This window comes from Ranitomeya variabilis, chromosome 3 (assembly GCF_051348905.1).
Source record: "Ranitomeya variabilis isolate aRanVar5 chromosome 3, aRanVar5.hap1, whole genome shotgun sequence".
NCBI classification, from domain to species: Eukaryota; Metazoa; Chordata; class Amphibia; order Anura; family Dendrobatidae; genus Ranitomeya; species Ranitomeya variabilis.
This window is the reverse complement of record NC_135234.1, coordinates 708,942,511-708,962,434: the sequence shown is the minus strand read 5'-3', so window position 1 is coordinate 708,962,434 and position 19,924 is coordinate 708,942,511.

The following is a 19,924-nucleotide window of genomic DNA, read 5'->3' as shown; positions in this document are numbered from 1 at the left end:
AGTCAATGGGACACAAATATCGGAAGGTATCCTGGATGGTTCCCAGGGTCTGAAGGAGAGGAAACTCTCCTTCAGGCCCTGGGATCCATATTCATGTAAAAAATAAAGAATAAAAATAAAAAATATGGATATACTCACCCCTCCGGCGGACCCTGGACCTTAGCGATGTAACCGGCAGCCTCCGTTCCTAAGAATGCAGAGTGAAGGACCTTCAATGACGTCGCGGCTTGTGATTGGTCATGTGACCGCTCACGCGACCTATCACAAGCCGCGACGTCATCGCAGGTCCTACACTCACTGCATTCTTAGGAACGGAGGCTGCCGGTTACATCGCTAAGGTCCAGGGTCCGCCGGAGGGGTGAGTATATCCATATTTTTTATTTTTATTCTTTATTTTTTACATGAATATGGATCCCAGGGCCTGAAGGAGAGTCTCCTCTCCTCCAGACCCTGGGAACCATACACTGGGAACTTCCGATTCCGATTTCCAATATCACAAAAATATCGGAACTCGGTATCGGAATTCCGATACAGCAAATATCGGCCGATACCCGATACTTGCGGTATCGGAATGCTCAACACTAATGGCCACTCGTTTTTCTTTGCTTAGCTGCTTTTTTCTTGCCATAATACAAATTCTAACAGTCTATTCAGTAGGACTATCAGCTGTGCATCCACCAGACTTCTGCTCAACACAACTGATGGTCCCAACCCCATTTATAAGGCAAGAAATCCCACTTATTAAACTTGACAGGGCACACCTGTGAAGTGAAAACCATTTCCGGTGACTACCTCTTGATCATCAAGAGAATGCCAAGAGTGTGCAAAGCAGTCATCAATGACCCCAAACATACCTACTGGCTGTGTAAGAGCTATTTGACCAAGAAGAAGAGTGATGGGGTGCTACGCCAGATGACCTGACCTCAAAGCAAAGCAGTCATCAAAGCAAAAGGTGGCTACTTTGAAGAACCTAAAATATAAGACATATTTTCAGTTGTTTCACACTTTTTTGTTAAGTATATAATTCCACATGTGTTAATTCATAGTTTTGATGCCTTCAGTGTGAATTTACAATTTTCATAGTCATCAAAATACATAAAATCTTTAAATGAGAAGGTGTGTCCAAACATTTGGTCTGTACTGTATATACAAAAGAATTTCAGTGTATCCTGTGTGATATATACTCAGCAGTCACAGTGTATCCCTATGTGATGTATGTACAGCAGCGCCAGTGTATACTATATGATGTATACAGAAGTCTCAGTTTATCGTAAGCAGTCTCAGTCTATCCTGTCATGCATACAATAGCCTCAGTGGCTCCCATGTGATACACAGCAGTCTAACAATATCCCATGTGATGTATACAACAGCTGCAGTATGTTTTATGGCTTGTATGCAACAGTCCTATCACCTATGTGATATTTACAGCAGTCTCAGTGTAACCTATATGTTGCATATACAACAGTCTCAGATTATTCAGTGTGATGTGTATACAGCAGTCTTGGTGTATCCTATATGCTGTATACAACAGACCTACCACTATGTGAGTTCTATAAATGTTATGTGAGCAGTAGTGACTTTTTTTTCACTTCAAGGAGACATGTAGTGTAATGTGCAGTTGTGTTCAGAACAACTTCTGTGATCACTTTTTTCAAAACCTACCATCGCAATGGTAGAGTCAACTGCTCTCCAGACCAATGCACATGAAAGAAATAGCAGGGACGCGGGATGCAGTGACAAGCAGGAGGCAGAGCAAAAGTTAAAGGGTTTATTACAGGGGTTAGTCCATGCAGGGAGAGAAAGGGTTAAGAGGAGAGCTAAACTAAATATATACGTCAGGGTATGAACAAACGGTTATGAAACAGGTAAACTTATCAGTTTGATGGGTTCCGGCCTGTGAAAGCTTAAAATCCCACGGTGGCGCCGCAAGCAACGCCTGAAGTCTGGCCTGATGCTGAAGAAATTTGATACACTGTCTCCTGATGGACACGACGAATGCTGGCTCTCCGAGGCGAGGTCCTGGAATACCGGGAATACATCCGTGCTGGGAAGTAGTCTGTGGTACCGCCAGACTGGGACTTGGTTCACAGGCAGATGCGGGGATGACGCTACCCGGCTCTGGATGATTCAGCGGGTCTGACTCAGGTCGCGAGCCCGCGGCAGAAGGCGGAACAGTGCAGGAAGAATTCCCCAAGACTGGGGTAAGTGGGCACGCACATATATATATGTTCCTCACAATCAGTCTGTTCAAGGGCGGGAGTGCTGCAGCACAGGTCTGACCTATTGCGTAGTTCTCCGGAGAGTGAGTGAACCTTCTGCTGCGTGCTCTATCTTCCAGTCAACTGACTCGCTTTCCCACGCACCGTCCCTTTTATCCCTGACACGCCCCTACAGTCGGGTGCAAACATCTGTCCTGGTCAGAAAGCTTTCCCCCCGGCAACAATGGTGACAGCCCCGTTCAGGACTTTCTTCCTCTTCGCAATCCACTGCTACTAGAAGGTACTTCAGGAGCATCTTGTGCCTCTTCCACTTGATCCTGATCCTTGGACAGGCAAGGCCGAAGCATGTTCCTGTGAACAATACGAGTGGTGGAGTCTCCTCCTTCAGGCTGAATTTCGTAAATGGGCCCTTCAGGGCTGATTCACTGTTTCACTCGATATGGGTTTCTCTCCCACTGGTATACTAGTTTGTCTCGTGAACGTTTTTCTCATACTTGTATGCAGTCTCCAGCTTGGAGGTCTGTCCCCAGCGGGGTTTTTCCTGCATGTTCCAATTCCCAGAATTTGGTCCACACTAGGTGATGCAAGGTCTGTAAACGATGGTGATGTTCTCTAACCCAGGAGGACACCCCCATCCATGGGTAGTCCTCCTCTGGGTCCAGTTCCAGCTCGGTAATCTCTTTCCCTGAACAACCAAATAGCAAGGTGTACGGAGTATAACCAGTAGTTTTATGTCTGCGGTTGTTGTACACCCATACCAACTCAGCTACGAACTCGGGCCATCGAGCCTTCCGGTCTTCTTCGGTTGTTCTCAGCATTTGAATTAGGGTGCGGTTGAACCGTTCTCAGGCTCCATTTCCCTGAGGTTGACACTGCGTGGTGCATGACCTCTCGATCTGGTACAGACGGTGTAATTCTTCCATCACTTTCCCCATAAAACAGGCCCCTTGGTCGGAATGAATTTGCCTAAGGCAGCCATATATTTGGAGGAAATTTTTGCAGATGGCATGCGCAGCGGTTTTATCACGTGTTGGGGTCACAACAGCAAACTTGGTGAAGTGGTCCATCATTACTAGACAATGTTCGTAGCCTTGATGAGCCGGTCCAATAGACAGATAGTCCATCAATAACAATTCCAGAGGGGCAGACATCACGATGGTTTGTGTAGGGGCTCTCTGCTCGGGTGGTTTCGCCAACTCACAACTCCTGCATAGCCAACAGGGTTCTTCTACTACGACCTTCAGTTCAGGATGGTATCATGAAGGGACCGGCTCACATAAGCGATCACCTGCTCTCTTCTGTCCTGAATCTGCGACACTACAGCCCCGAGCCCATGCAGGCTTCCGTCGGTGCGGAGAATGAACAGTTAGGAGAAGTCCACGTAATCCAACACAGGTGCTTCGGTCAAATCCTTCCGATCTTAGAAGGCCTTTTCTTGCCATTCTTCCCACCAGATAGTCTGGTTGTTCGCTCTTAAGGGCATTCCATTTAAAAGTTCTAGCAGAGGGTTCACTATGCGGGTGAAATTCTTTACGAAGCGCCGGTAATAGCCAGTCGGCTCCAAGAATGCTCAGACATCCTTCACCGTTGTCGGGGTCGGCCAATCCTGTAGTGCAGCAATTTTTTCCCATTACGGCTTCACACCTTCGGCAGGAACAACGTGACCCAGGCACTCTATTTGGGTGCGAAACAGATGACATTTTTGAGGCTTCACCTTTAAACCATGTTTTTGGAGGTGAATCAACACCTGCTCTAGTCTTTGTAGATGGTCTTCAAACGTAGCGGCATAGACTATGATGTCGTCTAAATGGATGAGCATGGCTTCAAAGTTTAAGTCTCCTAAACACCTCTCCATTAACTGTTGAAACGTTCCAGGAGCTTTGGCTAAGCCGAAGGGCATCCGGTTGAATTCATACTGTCCCATAGGAAGTATAAAGGCCGTCTTCGGTCTCTCCTGCTCCGACATTGGTACCTGCCAGTAGCCACTGGCTAAATCCAAAGATGAAAAAAAATTAGCATTTCCAGACAAGGACTCTTTAATCCTGAGTAGCGGAAAGGAATCTCGCACGTGCAGACATTGAGTTTTCGCGGTAGTCCACACAGAAACGCAGAGTGCCATCCTTCTTCAGCACTAACACAATGGGGGCGACCCATGGACTTGGACTCTCTCTTATGACGCCCTTCTGCATTATCTGAGTTAGCATACCTTTACGTCTTGATAGAGTTGTGGCAGAATTTGTCGATACCGCTCTCTTATGATTGCGGCATTCTCAGTCTCTCGTGTGTGATTGCCGTAGTGCAGCCGAAATCATCCTCGTGAACACATCTTGATATCGCCCCAGCGAAGTTTCCACCTGCTGGATTTGTATTGGAGTAAGGTCTGTCAGCTCAGCCTGCATCTGTTCCAGTAACGACGCCCTTCTCGGATATGCTGGGATTCTGGTGTCGGGGACGTATCTACGGCTACGGTCCAATGATCTCCTTGCTTCACTGTCAGCTGCAGGGCCTGAGTTGGTGTTACTTCATTTGACGAGGCCATAATTCGAGTCACTTCACTTCTGGGAATCAGTGTGATGTTACTCTCTCCCAAATTGACACACCATACTGGAACCGTATTGGAACCGTCCCATCCCATACGATGGCTAGCATATGTGCCACATATGCTAGCCCCTTTCTCATGTACAGCACCATGGAATTAATGGTGCTATATAAATAAATAATAATAATAATAATAATAATAATGGAGTCCTGGGGGTAGTTGTTATGTAGTAGCTGGTTCGATCTGGATCTTAACCCCTTCTAGAAGTGTACAGGTCCAGACAGGCAGGGTAAGCACGGTCTGTCCTGGTGGCAGTACGAGTGGAGCAGAGGCTGGGACAATCACTTTTCCTAACGCTCCTCCATCACTGGAGGATTCCTGCGCTTGATCCATGTGGATTAACTGTTGGAACACTCTTTGTTGGGGAGTTTGTGGGCTCCACTGCTTCAAAGTTACATCTAAGGGCTCATTGATGAGGAGACTCCCGAACTCTTTCAGCACGTTCATTCACAGGGTGACGGCGTGTCCGTTTCCTGCTTCTCCAGTGGTCAACACTACTCCCTTATGGCCTAGATCTTTGCCACAGATGGTTATTCGCATCCAGACCACCACTGTGACTAGGACGGGCAGGTGATTGGCAGCTGTCAGTTTTATCACTGGGCCCCACTCTGGCTGCATGGCTTCAGGAAAATGCTGCCTAAAGTACTTTTCAGGCATTGTATTCACCTGCGAGCCAGTATCCACAACATACGACCAATCTTCTTACACACACATGGAAGAGCAGTTGCAATTAACAACATCAACAATACCATCTAACATAACATGCTTCAGGAAACAGTGCCAGTTGCATTCATCATATTAGGGGAGATTTACTTGAGTGTTTGACCTAATATTGTAGGGTAATTTTTAAGTTGATAACTTTGTATGGCCCACAAATGATGTTATAAATAGTCAAATTGCCCTTGGCAGAAAAAAGATTCCCCACCCCTGTTATAAACAATTCTCCACAGAGTGGAGAAGGGAGAAAACATGCTCAGTACCAAATGGGGCAGAAAAAAACAGGTTGTAGAAAAGAACATGAAGAGAAAATAAGTTCAGGATTAAAGCTGTGCTGATATATAAGCTAATGACAGCAGCACAAATATCTCATATTCAACCTGTATTACAGGGGGATTTCCACAAGAAACTTAGATTAGCTGAAAACCTTAAGGGGGTCTGAAAATGAATGAAGAAATAAAGATTGTAGATTGAAACAGTGCAATTGTATTAACTAAAGATAACTATTAACCAATGTTAGAATTAAATTTGTTGCATGCCAATGTATCCATAGTGTGGCACCCCAGGAGTCTGGATGCTACAGTGGCAATGCCTCCCTCACAGGGGGTAATGTCATGCATGGAAGCAAGAAGGGATCCCCTTAACAGGTAACACTGGCATACAACACCTTTCCTGACGCCAGACCAGTAGGGGGAGCTCTAAACCCAGTTTCAGGGGAACTTCCCTATAAGTTCTGGTCTGGAGGCGGGATTAGTCAGCAAGTCTGAGCTAGTGAAGGAAGAGGAAACAAGTGAGGAGAAGCTTGGGATAGGAGCTGCAACTGAGCTCACCCCAGGACTGAGCGCAACACACCGGACACCAGAGTCCATAGTTGTGTGGGAACTGCATGCCCAGCAACTGACTCCAGATAACAGGAGATTACAGGTCTCCTGGCCACATCTGACGCCCGAAGGCACAACAGCAAACTAGAGAGCCCGGAGTCACCACGAGGGAGTGACATCAGGAAAAGGCTTGAGCTGCCTGCCATGCGGGCAGTGTTCCACTTAAAGGACAGACTGAGAGAGGGACTTGAATAGAGCTTAAGGCATCAAGAACCTAAAGAACAGCGTAATAGGGAGGCTTCCAACCCCACCTGGCTAGCGGGATTCTGAACTGCTTCCAGGCTGCCCAGATCTTCAATACCACCTGTACCTGTGCTCCGGACTGCACCTACAGTTTAAGGTAAAGAAACTACAGTTCCTGTGTCCTCCAATCATTCCGGCACCCCAACGTCCACAACCCTTCATAGACTGTTCTGGTAGCCCTGGGGCCCCGCTCCACCTGTGGGGAGCAGAACCATCCCAGCTGCATCACCATCGGCCCCAGCAGTCCCTTTAAGCAGCGTCTGCCATCTATAGCTGAATACCACAGGTGGCGTCACGAACAATCCCCTGCAAACGTTCCCTCATCCCTTTTAATTGCGCGCCCAGGGCCACGGACCGGGTCACTGCTGCTGTGACCACCCCTTTAAGAACCGTCCGACCCATTTCCGAGTACCCCACGGCCCTAGCGGGTGTTGAAATAGTCTTTAAATTTTATAGCAAATGGCAAAGTTAAATGAGTTATATAGTAAATGCCAGTAGCATTGATTCTATTTATGCTGTTTATTCATCATGTATTTGGGAAGCTTTGTTACATACTCATACTTGGACATAATGTATATCCATTGTTTTCTGAAATAAACATAAATTCAGCAATTCTATTTCTATCTAATTTCGGATGAATTTGTAATGTTCATCTACACATATGTACCTACTTACATATGTACATATTTATTCAGCCAACCCTGTTTACCATTTTACTTATATCCCATCTGGTGATATTGTATGTCTTCTGCATGGAAATAAGAAGTTATGATCATTTAGCTTATTTTCAACACTGTGCACCTCCTAGTAAAAGTAAGTGGGTAACCTTAGCCAGTATTTTTCATACGTTGGCTGCATCATTCATTAGTCGATATTTACTTCCACCGATGTAAGGAAAGCCAGTAAAAATAATATTTAGTACTGAAGAGATACTCGAGTGGGTATGAGATGACCTACAAGGGAATTGCAAACATTAAAATGATATCTACCGTTGTAATAGAGATCACTTCTCTTTTGTATAAATTCTACTTACAAATTATACTTTTGAGGATGGTCAAAAACTGATATCAAATTAAAAGGATATTAAAACTAAACATACTGTATATGTAATTTCCTGATGACACATTCCCTTTAAGGACAGCTATGTTGTAGAACTGGATGGCAAGATAAGGCAGGATGGTAAGACTATACACGCACATAAGCTTCCACATGCATCTCCCCTGTCATTTCACAATCATAATGACTGATTTCAGCTAACTTATTATTTTCATTACAAGGTGCATAATCTCCAAAGGATAAGTAAAGCAATTTGCAATTTGTTTTTCTTGTGCAAAATATTAAAAAAAAAAAAAAAAAAATATTGGTATCTTTGCATTTGGACCTACTGGTAGAGTATAGTTACCACGTTGTTATTAATGAATGGTAAACAGCTGAAAAAAAGCCAAACTATTGCTGTTTTTGATAGTATCCCCCACCTTTTATGGCGACAAAACTATATATACATGTACAGTATATAATTATATATTTATACTTATAGCCCCACACACACATGCTTGTATATTTATGACATAGTTTCCTTTCTAATGGAGGAACTGATGGACTGGTCACCGGCTGCTCCATCAGCAGTCATTTTATATCTAACAAGAGAAGAGACTATGTAATAAAAGAGGGTGATGTGAATAGCCAAAATAACAAGAATACACTATGTAAGGGGCAGTGCTGTACATAACAGCAGAGGAAGCAATATAATAAAGGGACGGCAGCATATATAACTAGAGAGCATGGTGCATTATAAGGGAAGGTGTTATACATAATAAAAGAGGAAACTATGTAACAAAAGACTGTGCTATACATAATAAGTGAGTAAACTATATACTAAGGGACTGTAGTATACATAATAAGTGATTACACTATACAGCTCTGGCAAACATTAAGAGACCACCACATCAAAACCATGTCATGGGCCCAATCTCCAGACCTGAACCCCATTGAAAATCTCTGGAATGTAATCAAGAGGATGATGGATAGTCACAAGCCATCAAACTAAGAAGAACTGCTTAAATGTTTGCACCAGAAGCAGTGTGAAAGACTGGTGGAAAGCATGCCAAGACGCATGAAAGCTGTGATTAAAAATCATGGTTATTCCACAAAATATTGATTTCTGAACTCTTCCTGAGTTAAAACATTAGTATTGTTGTTTCTAAATGATTATGAATTTGTTTTCTTTGCATTAGTTGAGGTCTGAAAGCACTGGGTTGTTTTTTTTTTTTTAATTTTGACCATTTTTCCTTTTCAGAAAAAAAATACAAAATTTATTGCTTGGAAATTCAGGGACACGTTGTCAGAAGTTTATAGAATAAATGAACAATTTACATTTTACTCAAAAATATACCTATAAAGAGAAAAATCAGACAAACTGAACATTTTGTAGTGGTCTCTTAATTTTTGCCAGAGCTGTATAATAAGGGACTGTGCTATGCATAATAAGGCTACATCCCTGTGCAGTGTCTGTGTGCTGCCCGCTTTTACAGAGGCATTGAGCATGTCCTATTCTGATCCTCAAAATCAGATCAGAAGACCATTCTCTGACCCTCACGGACCTCATTCTCAGATATGCGATTTTCATGTACAGTATGTGCGAATGGACCTATAAGCTCTATGAGTCTGTGTGCCATCCGATAACAAAACCCTGGAAGCACATGGACATTTCACACAAATGTGAGAATGTAGGATAAAGGAGTTTGCAGATAACATTATCACTCCAAGTCGCACAGTGCAGATACAGAATAATATCTACATCCAGGCATTTACCGCTGATGTCTTGTCTGATTAGAGCAGCTTTCTGCTTTTTCTTCTCCATCTGGTCAGACCTTCATGTCGACATCTCCCAGACGCGAACTGTCTTGTGAAGATGATCTTCGCAGCTCTGAAAATAACAAGGTCACATACATTGTATACAGATATGTACCCCACCATTAATATACTATTAGGCCATGTGCACACGTTCAGTATTTTTCGCGGTTTTTTTTCACATTTTTTCGCTATAAAAACGCCAAAAAGACACGAAAAAAATGCTTACTTATGCCTCCCATTATTTTAAGTGTTTTCCGCATTTGTTGTGCAAATGTTGCATTTTTTTCCGCGAAAAAATCGCATCGCGGAAAAAAAAGCAACATGTTCATTAAATTTGCGGAATTGCGGGGATTCCGCACACCTAGGAAAGCATTGATCTGCTTACTTTCCGTATGTGGCTATGCATGTGGCTATGCCCACCATGCGGGAAGTAAGCAGATCATGTGCGGTTGGTACCCAGGGTGGAGGAGAGGAGACTCTCCTCCACGGACTGGGCACCATATAATTGGTAAAAAAAAAAGAATTAAAATAAAAAATAGTCATATACTCACCTTTGATGGCCCCGGAGTCTTCCCGCCTCTCAGCGGTGCATGCTGCCGCTTCCGTTCCTATTGCTGGTGTGTGTGAAGGACCTGCGATGACGTCGCGGTCACATGACCGCGATGACGTCGCGGTCACGTGACCGCGACGTCATCGAAGGTCCTACACACACACACACCATCTATAGGAACGGAAGCCGCTGAGGATATCGGCTGTCTGCAGGTGAGTATAACCATTTTTTTTTATTTTTTTTATTATTTTTAAACATTCTATCTTTTACTATTGATGCTGCATAGGCAGCATCTATAGTAAAAAGTTGGTCACACTTGTCAAACACTATGTTTGACAAGTGTGACCAACCTGTCAATCAGTTTTCCAAGCGATGCTACAGATCGCTTGGAAAACTTTAGCATTCTGCAAGCTAATTACGCTTGCAAAATGCTAAAAAAAACCGCAAAAAAACGGGGAAAAAACGCAAAAAAAAAAAATGCGGATTTCTTGCAGAAAATTTCCGGTTTTCTTCAGGAAATTTCTGCAAGAAATCCTGACGTGTGCACATACCCTGAGCCACGCACCATTGAAAATATAAAGTGCTAAACAACACTGTGCCCCCATTAACTATAATCTCTGACTCCCAATAATATAAACTATTCAGTCTGTGACTCTCCCCAATTAAAGGCCCCGTCTCACATAGCGAGATCGCTAGCGAGATCGCTGCTGAGTCACAAGTTTTGTGACGCAACAGCGATCTCAGTAGCGATCTCGTTATGTCTGACACTTACCAGCGACCCGGCCCCTGCTGTGAGATCGCTGGTCGTGTCGGAATGGCCTGGACCTTTTTTTGGTCGTTGAGGTCCCGCTGGGTAGCACACATCGCTGAATCGGTGTGTGTGACACGGATTCAGCGATGTCTTCACTGGTAACCAGGGTAAACATCGGGTTACTAAGCGCAGGGCCGTGCTTAGTAACCCGATGTTTACCGTGGTTACCAGCGTAAAAGTAAAAAAAAAAAAAACGTACATACTCACATTCCGGTGTCCTTCAGGTCCCTTGCCGTCTGCTTCCCGCACTGACTGACTGCCGGCCGGAAAGTAAGAGCAGATCACAGCGGTGACGTCACCTCTGTGATCTGCTTTCACTTTACGGCGGCACTCAGTCAGAGCGGGAAGCAGACGGCAAGGGACCTGAAGGACACCGGAATGTGAGTATGTACGTTTTTTTTTTTTTTACTTTTACGCTGGTAACCACGGTAAACATCGGGTTACTAAGCGCGGCCCTGCGCTTAGTACCCCGATGTTTACCCTGGTTACCCGGGGACCTTGGCATCGTTGGTCGCTGGAGAGCGGTCTGTGTGACAGCTCTCCAGCGACCACACAGCGACAAAACAGCGACGCTGCAGCGATCAGCATCGTTGTCTGTATCGCTGCAGCGTCGCTGTGTGTGACGGGGCCTTAACTGTAAGGCTATGTGTACATGGAATATTTTTTACAGTACAGGTTTTACAGTACAGGAAAAGTGAATGAGATCCCTGAAGTCTCATGCACACTGCTTATTTTTTCCTTCTATATTTGCAGCAGATTAAAATCTACATAATGTCAATTCTTGCAGGGTATTCACCCGTATTATTAAAGAGAATCTGTCACCCCATTTTTGGCCAAAAGCTGCGGCCAACGCCATCAGGGGCTTATCTACAGCATTCTGTTATGCTGTAGATAAGCCCCTGATATGACCTGAAAGATAAGAAAAACAAGTTAGATTATACTCACCCAGGGGTGGTCCCGGTGCGGTCCGGTCTGATGGGCGTCGCGGTCCAGGTCCAGCGTCTCCCATCATCATGCAATGACGTCCTCTTCCTTGTTTCCTGTCGCGGCTCCTGCGCAGGCGTACTTTATCTGCCCTGTTGAGGGCAGCGTAAAGTACTGCAGTCTCTGACCTTTTCCGGCGCACTGCAGTACTTTGCTCTGCCGCGACAGGAAGCAAGGAAGAGGACGTAATCGCATGAAGATGGGAGGCGCTGGACCCGGACCGCGACGCCCATCTGACCGTACCGTACCGGGACCGTCCCTGGGTTAGTATAATCTAACTGGTTTTTCTTATCTTTCAGGTTACATCGGGGGTTTATCTACAGCATTATAGAATGCTGTAGATAATCCCCTGATGGCGGTGGCCACAGCTTATAGGCCAAAAATGGGGTGACAGATTCCCTTTAAGAGAAAATATGTCACAAAAGCATGGCAAAAATGTGAAAAAATGTATTTTACGCAACTTTCTTCCTGCCAACACATTAGGATATACAGCAGAATTTTCTCTTGCAAATCCTGAATATGTGCACATAGCCTTAGTCCCTGTCCTGTGTCCCCCCAGTCATTATAAGTACTTGATAGCATCATACTGAATTTGGAGGTGGGAGAAGACGCTATCAGGTACTGAGCATCCTCCGCCACCTCCCAATTCATTACAAGTCCATAACAGAGTCTTCTCCCACCTTTCAATTCATTGTAAATGGTCCTATGCACCTTATCACTTACTCTCCCACTCCTCAATAAATTTTAAGTCCCGATAGCATCACAATGAATTGTGAGATGGGGAGGATGCCATCAGGGGATCAGCACCCTCCTCCACCAACCAATTCATTTTACATCCATATAAAATGTCCTCTTTCCACTGTTCGTAAGTCTATTATAAGTCTCCCTTCCTACCATCCCAATCCTCCACATCCCTCATTGTCCTCCTGACCCCCGCATCCCATCATTGTCCTCTCCCACCTCCATCATTGCCCTCTCAACCAATACCATCATTGATCTACCCCACCACTTCCATCATTGATCTACCCCACCACCTCCATCTTTGTTCTCCCCCACCACCTCATCATTGCCCTCTCCACCACCTCCATCATTGTTCCCCACACCACCTCCGTCTTTGTTTTCCCCTACTACCTCATTCATTGTTCTCCGCCACCACTTCCATCATTGCCCTGTCCACCTCCTACATACAGACACACACACACCACCGCTCACCTGTCACCTCTCTGCACGGTCCACCGCAGCCGCAGCATCATCATCGATGGCAGCTTCCTCTCTCTTACACAGGTGTGCACTGAATGCTGACATCCAGCCGTGCGGCTGCATCAGGCAGGAAAGGCGGGCAGGAAGCGGAGGACGGATCCCTGCAGCTCCACTCCACTACCATTCTCTCCTCCTGTAGGCAACGGAGCTGCACGGATCGCTCCCTGCCCTCTGCACATGAGGGCAACCCGGAGAAACAGGCCAGATTGCCCTCAGTGTTAGTCACTTTACAGGGGCTCCCCCTCCACCTGCAGGCCCCGGTGCAGTTGCATCATGATCTCAGGGTGCCAATGAGGTTAAAGATGGAGCCTCTCTACTCTGTTAATCATCTAGATGTTGTAATCACTATTGACAGAAGTATCTAAGGGGTTAAACAGCCAAGATTTGTGCCAACACCAATCAATCGTGGCTGATGCAATAGGGTGTCAGCTATATTTTACCACTAACAGCTGCTGCAAATTTACCTATTGGGGGATGCTATTCTCTTATATCTCAGGTCAGTTTTAACTCCCATTGGTGGTCAGTAAGGTGTAAAAGAAGCCAATACAATTGAATACAGGGACACTGCCTCCCTATCCTCCTCCATAACTATGCCGGTTTTCTTATAGAGTCTGGAGGAGGGGAGAGAAGATTTAAAAAAAATATAAATATATTTTTAAAATATATATCCTGTCATCCTGACTCCACCCCCCACAACTAGCCGCCCTAAGCACTTTACCTCCTGTGCCTAGTGATAAATATAGTGGAGAAAAAAGTACCGCACACTCGAAGTTGATATGATGCGAAAAAGGGGATATGCCAAATTTATTTACACACAAAAAAAGGTCAACAATTGCCACTGTGATAGTTTGTAGAAAGGAACCCACCCGACGTTTCGACCCTCCCGGGTCTTATTCATGGGGTTACTAGGAGGCAAATAAACAGTATAAGCAGCTGTTTGTGACACAATATGCAAAGAAAACAAAAATAAGAACAAAAAGAAATAAACAAGATACCAAAATACAATCATAAAACATTATATACAATATATACAAAGCAACCAGAGGTGGCGTCGGGGGTACTCTGAGGAGCAGCGAGTGGTAAGTCTATGGTAAAGAGGTATTTCAGGCACACCGGCGATTCACTGCTTAGTGATAAATATAGGCATGTTTGTCTGCCTCGTTCTTTCCTGGTTAGGAGCTGCCAGGACTGGTATAAAGATGCCAAAAGCTGAGCTTTGCAAAAATGTTTTGACATTTAAACATTTTTTATACTACAGTTTTGGTGAAAATTTTTGAGAAATCTGTCCCTGAATACATAAAGACACATGTCAACATTGAACTTCATTAGTATTATATAGAATATGATCATAAAACAGAGGTACCATACAAGATTACCACTTTGTGTGAGCCCTCATGCCATAGCTTCCAACCGTCCCGGATTCAGCTCAGAGCTTTGTCCCGACTTTTAATACTCACCTTCTCTCCTCTCCTATGTCTTTTTAACTTCTGCTCAGGGGTGGGCCACATCTCTCTGCTCTGCTTGTACATATGTAAATTAAATAAGCAAATATTTTCTTCTCTTGTGATCTGGTCTCTACTGGGAATCAAACCCATACCCTCCAACTTTGCAGGTGGGAGCTCTAAATATGAGCCAAAACCCATATTACTGGAGTCAGGAGAATGTGGCATACTTGACCTGTATAATACTGGTACATAAAGATACATCTGTACATAGCAGTGTATTTCTATGTTTCTGTATTCTAGAGGTGAAGAAAAAGTCAGATTTTTTTATTTCTATAAAACTATTAAAAAAGAACGTGATTTTCTTTTTTGGCTAGTCCCCCCAAGACATGAACCCACAACCCCAATCATTGCAAGCAACTGATAAATATATGAGCCACATGGTCCAATGATGTCACAGGGAGAATTTTATTTACTTGAAGCTGTATTGATGCCACAGACATATTTTACAGGTACGTAGAGATATATTGTACATATTAACATATTTCTATGTTCCTATATTGTAGAGGGAAAATAGAAAAATATTTTTTTCTTCCTATAAGGGCTTGCTCACACCTGCCGATTCTCTCATGTGAGGGAATTGGATGCTATATGCAAATGACCTTCAGCTCAATCTCTGCTGTGAGTTTGAGCCGAGTGTCATTTTACTGGAATCTGATTCTCTGCATGCAAGAATCGGATCACAGGTGCAGAGAAGATGGAAAACTTAATTTCTCCATCCTCACCATTTTGTGAGTCGGCCTATATTGGACTGCACTGGGATGACATCGGAAGACATGCACCTGGATGACATAGGAAATAAATGGATCGCCCCCAGAGTAGGGCAATGGGGATACTTGGTACCGGGTCCTGCGGTTCGGGGGATGTCACAGTGGCTGACCCGGTCCGTGGCCCTCAGGGGCGTCCAGTAAAAGAGTTTATATATGGGCAAGGTGCAATAAAGAACGAGGAGACAGGTTTGCAGTCTTTTACCTTGTTTACTGAAGACTTCAGATGGTATCCTCAGCCTGGAGCGCCAGATGACAGGGCAGGCAGAGTCCGGTCGGTCTGAAGGCAATTCCAGAGTCCCCTTATCCAGGTGGAAATCAGTAGCCTTCCTACTAGCGCCTGGGTGTTGTAGTACCTCCCTGCTGAGCTTCTCGGTAAGGTCCTCACAACTCTTGTAGATGTTCTTGATGTTATGTCTTCCTCTCTGTCCCCCAGATGGTGTGGATAGGACAAACCCGTATGACTAATGGCCTGAGGCTTGTTTATAGGGACCCTAGAGACGCCCCGGCCCCCACAGTTGCCACTGAGTCTTCTTAGGTATTAAGGTCGGGCAGCCAACTTGGAATTGACTGTCCTGCCGGTCTCTGGAGCAAGGCTTAGAGACAGTTGCTCCCTCGGTGTTCCTGGCTACCGGCTTCTGCGCCTCAGAAAGGAGCAGCTTGTTCCTGGCTGATCTCCCTCTGATATTCCTCTCCTGTGCTCTGCTTTCCTGCACACTCTCTGCTGTATGTCCACCTTTTAGTGTCTTTTCCCAGGAGTTGCAGCGCTTCAGGCCAGCAGAGCTCCTCTCGTCCTGGCTGCCTGACAGGAACTGAACTCCTTTCCCTCCTGATCAGGATGTAATAGGGGAGTTCACCCTAAACAGGCTTAGAGCTCCCCCTTCTGGTCTGGAGTGTGAACATGTTGCATGTGTGTAATACCTGAATGTGGTTGTCTTTCATTGCCTTCAGACATGACATCACTTCTCCCCTGAAAGGATAATTACATCACTGCGACGACCAGGACACTGGGGCGCTGCATAACACAGCTCCATAGTATAACATTGGAACAAGTGTTTTCCGATGAAACATCGGATAGCACTCGTCCGAGTTATATGCTGACTACTCACCATTGTGAGCGAGTCCTGTAATTACTAAAAAATAATGAAAAACAATTATGCACAAATCGCCTCTTCAGAGAGAAAGAGGACTTGAATTCTATAGCGCCACCTATTGGAAGTAGTGATCCCACAAGTCACAATCGACCCTTTAACGAGTCTTGCAATATAACTTACGATTGTGACTTGTAGTATCGATACTTACAACAGGTGGCGTTATAGAGTTCAAGCAGGGGCGTAACTACCGCGGTTGCAGCGGTCGCCAGTGTGACCGGGCCCGGCAGGTCAGGGGCCCGGCAGGTCAGAGGCCCGGCAGGTCAGAGGCACCCAACACCATGTTGCAGTGCTGGAGATTCCTCCTGCATGGCAACAGTCCGAGGCATATCTAGGGGGAGGGGGCAGCCGGGGCACGTGAGAGACAGGAAGCAGCTCCAGTCATCATGGTGAGACAGCTTCTCCTGCTCTGCACTCTGCAGCCCCGGGACAGAAGGCGAGAGCAGGGGGGAGGTGCGGGACAGAGCCGCTTTAGTCAGGAGAAGCTGAGGAGCTGCAGCCAGTTTACATCAGCCACCCCTGTACCAGAGAGGAGATTGTGAGTTGTGTATATGAGCTGGTATCTGGTGTGTGTGTGTGTGTGATATCTGTAGTGTGTGTGTGTGTGATATCTGTAGTGTGTGTGTGATATCTGTAGTGTGTGTGTGTGATATCTGTAGTATGTGTGTGTGTGTGATATCTGTAGTGTGTGTGTGTGATATCTTTAGTGTGTGTGTGTGATATCTGTAGTATGTGTGTGTGATATTTGTAGTGTGTGTGTGTGTGTGTGTGTGTGACAGGGGTGTAACTACCACGGTCGCAGCGGTCGCCGCTGCAAGCGGCTCTGGCAGGTCAGGGGCCCGTGTGTCCCCTTGAGCCTGTCTCCCTTGTCCCCTTATGCTTGTGTCCCTTGTCCCGTGTGCCAGTCTCCCTTGCCCATTAGTCCCTTTGTGTCCCCATGTGCCTGTCTCCTTTGCCCCCTTGTGCTTGTGTCAGTCTCCTTTGTCCCCTTGTGCTTGTGTCAGTCTTCCTTGCCCACTAGACCCTGTGTGTCAGTCTCCCTTTCCCACTTGTCCCTGTGTGTCCCCTTGTGCTTGTATCCCTTGTCCCCATGTGTCCCCTTGTGTCAGTCTCCCTTTCCCACTTGTCCCTGAGTGTCCCCTTGTGCTTGTATCCCTTGTCCCCATGTGTCCCCTTGTGTCAGTTCTCTAGTCCCTGTGTCCCCTTGTGCCTGTCTCCCTTGTCCCCTTGTGCTTGTCCCTTGTCCCCGTGTGTCCCCTTGCGTCAGTCTCAATTGCCCACTAGTCCCCTTGTATCAGTCTCCCTTGCCTACTAGTCCCTGTGTCCCCTTGTGCCAGTCTCCCTTGTCCACTAGTCCCCGTGTGCCCCTTGTGTCAGTCTCCCTTGCCCACTTGTCCCCGTGTGCCCCTTGTGTAAGGCTCTCTTGCCCACTAGTCCCCTTGTGTCAGTCTCCCTTGCCCACTTGTCCCCGTGTGCCCCTTGTGTAAGGCTCTCTTGCCCACTAGTCCCCTTGTAACCTTCTCCCCTGCCTCCTAGCCCCCATGTGTCCCCTTGTGCCTGTGTCTTCCTTGCTCCCTAGCCCCCCTATGTTACACTTGTGCCTGTCTCCCCTAACCCCCTTGTGCCCTCTCCCCTGCCCCCTCGTCACCATTTGCTTGTGTCTTTCTCACTGCCCCTGTATGGAGGGGCTGCATTATACTATGAGGGGGACTTAATTGTATTCTATGGGGGTTATACTGAATTGTATGGCAGGGCTGCAGGGGGGGGGCCCATTTGGAAGTTCGCACCGGGGCCCATAACTTTGTAGTTACGCCACTGAGTTCAAGTCCTCTTTCTCTCTGAAGAGGCAATTTCCATATCAAATTTCCCGGAGGAGCATTGCACGGCGAATAAGCCTCCTTACCTAGACAAGCCAGAGCTGGTATGTCATTCTCCACAAGGAGAAACCTTACCCCTTAGATCTCAGTTGAAAAACTATTGCAATTATGTCATTTTTAATGCGCTTTTTAAAAAAATAATAAACATCACAAATCAGCAAATAACAGACATATTTGGTGTCCTTGTAATTATAACGACCCACACAGCACAGCGATCAGATTATTTATGGTGATTGGAAAATGGCACCAAAAAATGACATGATTGAAGTTTTTTCTATTTCTTTCTTCTCAATTAATAAATAATAAAAGACTGACTGACACATCCAAGCTAGTGTGAATAGGTGCATACTAGGAGCAGCTACCTGCATATCCAATATACAAAATAAGTTGCACTCTATCGTGCTTCTTTTCTGCAGGTGTCTGTACCACACGTTGCAAAAACAATCTTCCCTGTTCATTGCATGTTTGCTGCATTTCTTTTATGCATTTTCCCTGTAATTTGATGCATTTTAGTGCTTTTTAATACTACAGAAAGGCTTTGATTCTGCACTTAAAAATGGAACGTTTTTAGTTTTTTTTTACCTTGTGTGTAAAAACATTGCTGAACTGTGCTGTTTTTGGTGCATTTCCTTCTCTTGAGTCTTCTATGTGGAGCCCAAAAATATAATGTGCCGTCATTGAGTAATGGACCTTGGGACGCGGGCTGCAGCGTTTCTGCGTCCGTCACTGTTAGCGCAGATAGAGCACCTGCTAGCGCTATCTGCACTAGTGATATGACATATCGGCACTTGCGTTAACAGCAGCCCATTAACGCATGTGTTGAACGGGCTGCTGTTAACACAATGTGAACCTAGCCTAAAATATATTTTTGTGTGCATTTTTTTCTTTTTATTTACTGAGTTAGTAATGGGGGTGTCTGATAGACAGCTCTCCACTACTAACACCAGGGCCTGATGTCAGCTGTGTTTTTAGACATCAACACCAACTACCATTACCCCAAATGCCAAGGCACCAGGGCAAATGGGAAGCCAAGGTGAAGCACCAGAGTTGGCACATCTAATGAGATTCGCCACTTCTGGTGCTGCTGATGGATAGTATTTTTAGTTTTTTAAGCTGGGAAGGGCCTAATAACCATGGACCTTCCCATCTTTACAATATCAGCCTCGGCTGTGTGCTTTACTTTTGATGGTTGTCAAAAATGTCACATCATTTTTTAGAAGTATTTGTTAAGTTAAATCAAGCTAAACATCCTTTAGTGCCACAAGAAAGGCAATAAAGGGTGCATGCTTATTATATGTAGGGGGCTTGTGAAGTTATATATTTGCAGGATATCTATCTATCTATCTAGTCTATCTAATATGTTTCTGTCATCTATCTATAGCTTTATATACTTTTTTCTTTCAAATTTGTGCATAAAATTCGGACGGCATATAGATGGTCCGTGTGCCGTCCGATTTCTTTCTCGCACCGATTTATTTGCATTGGCGAGTCTCGGCGATGAGGAAACATT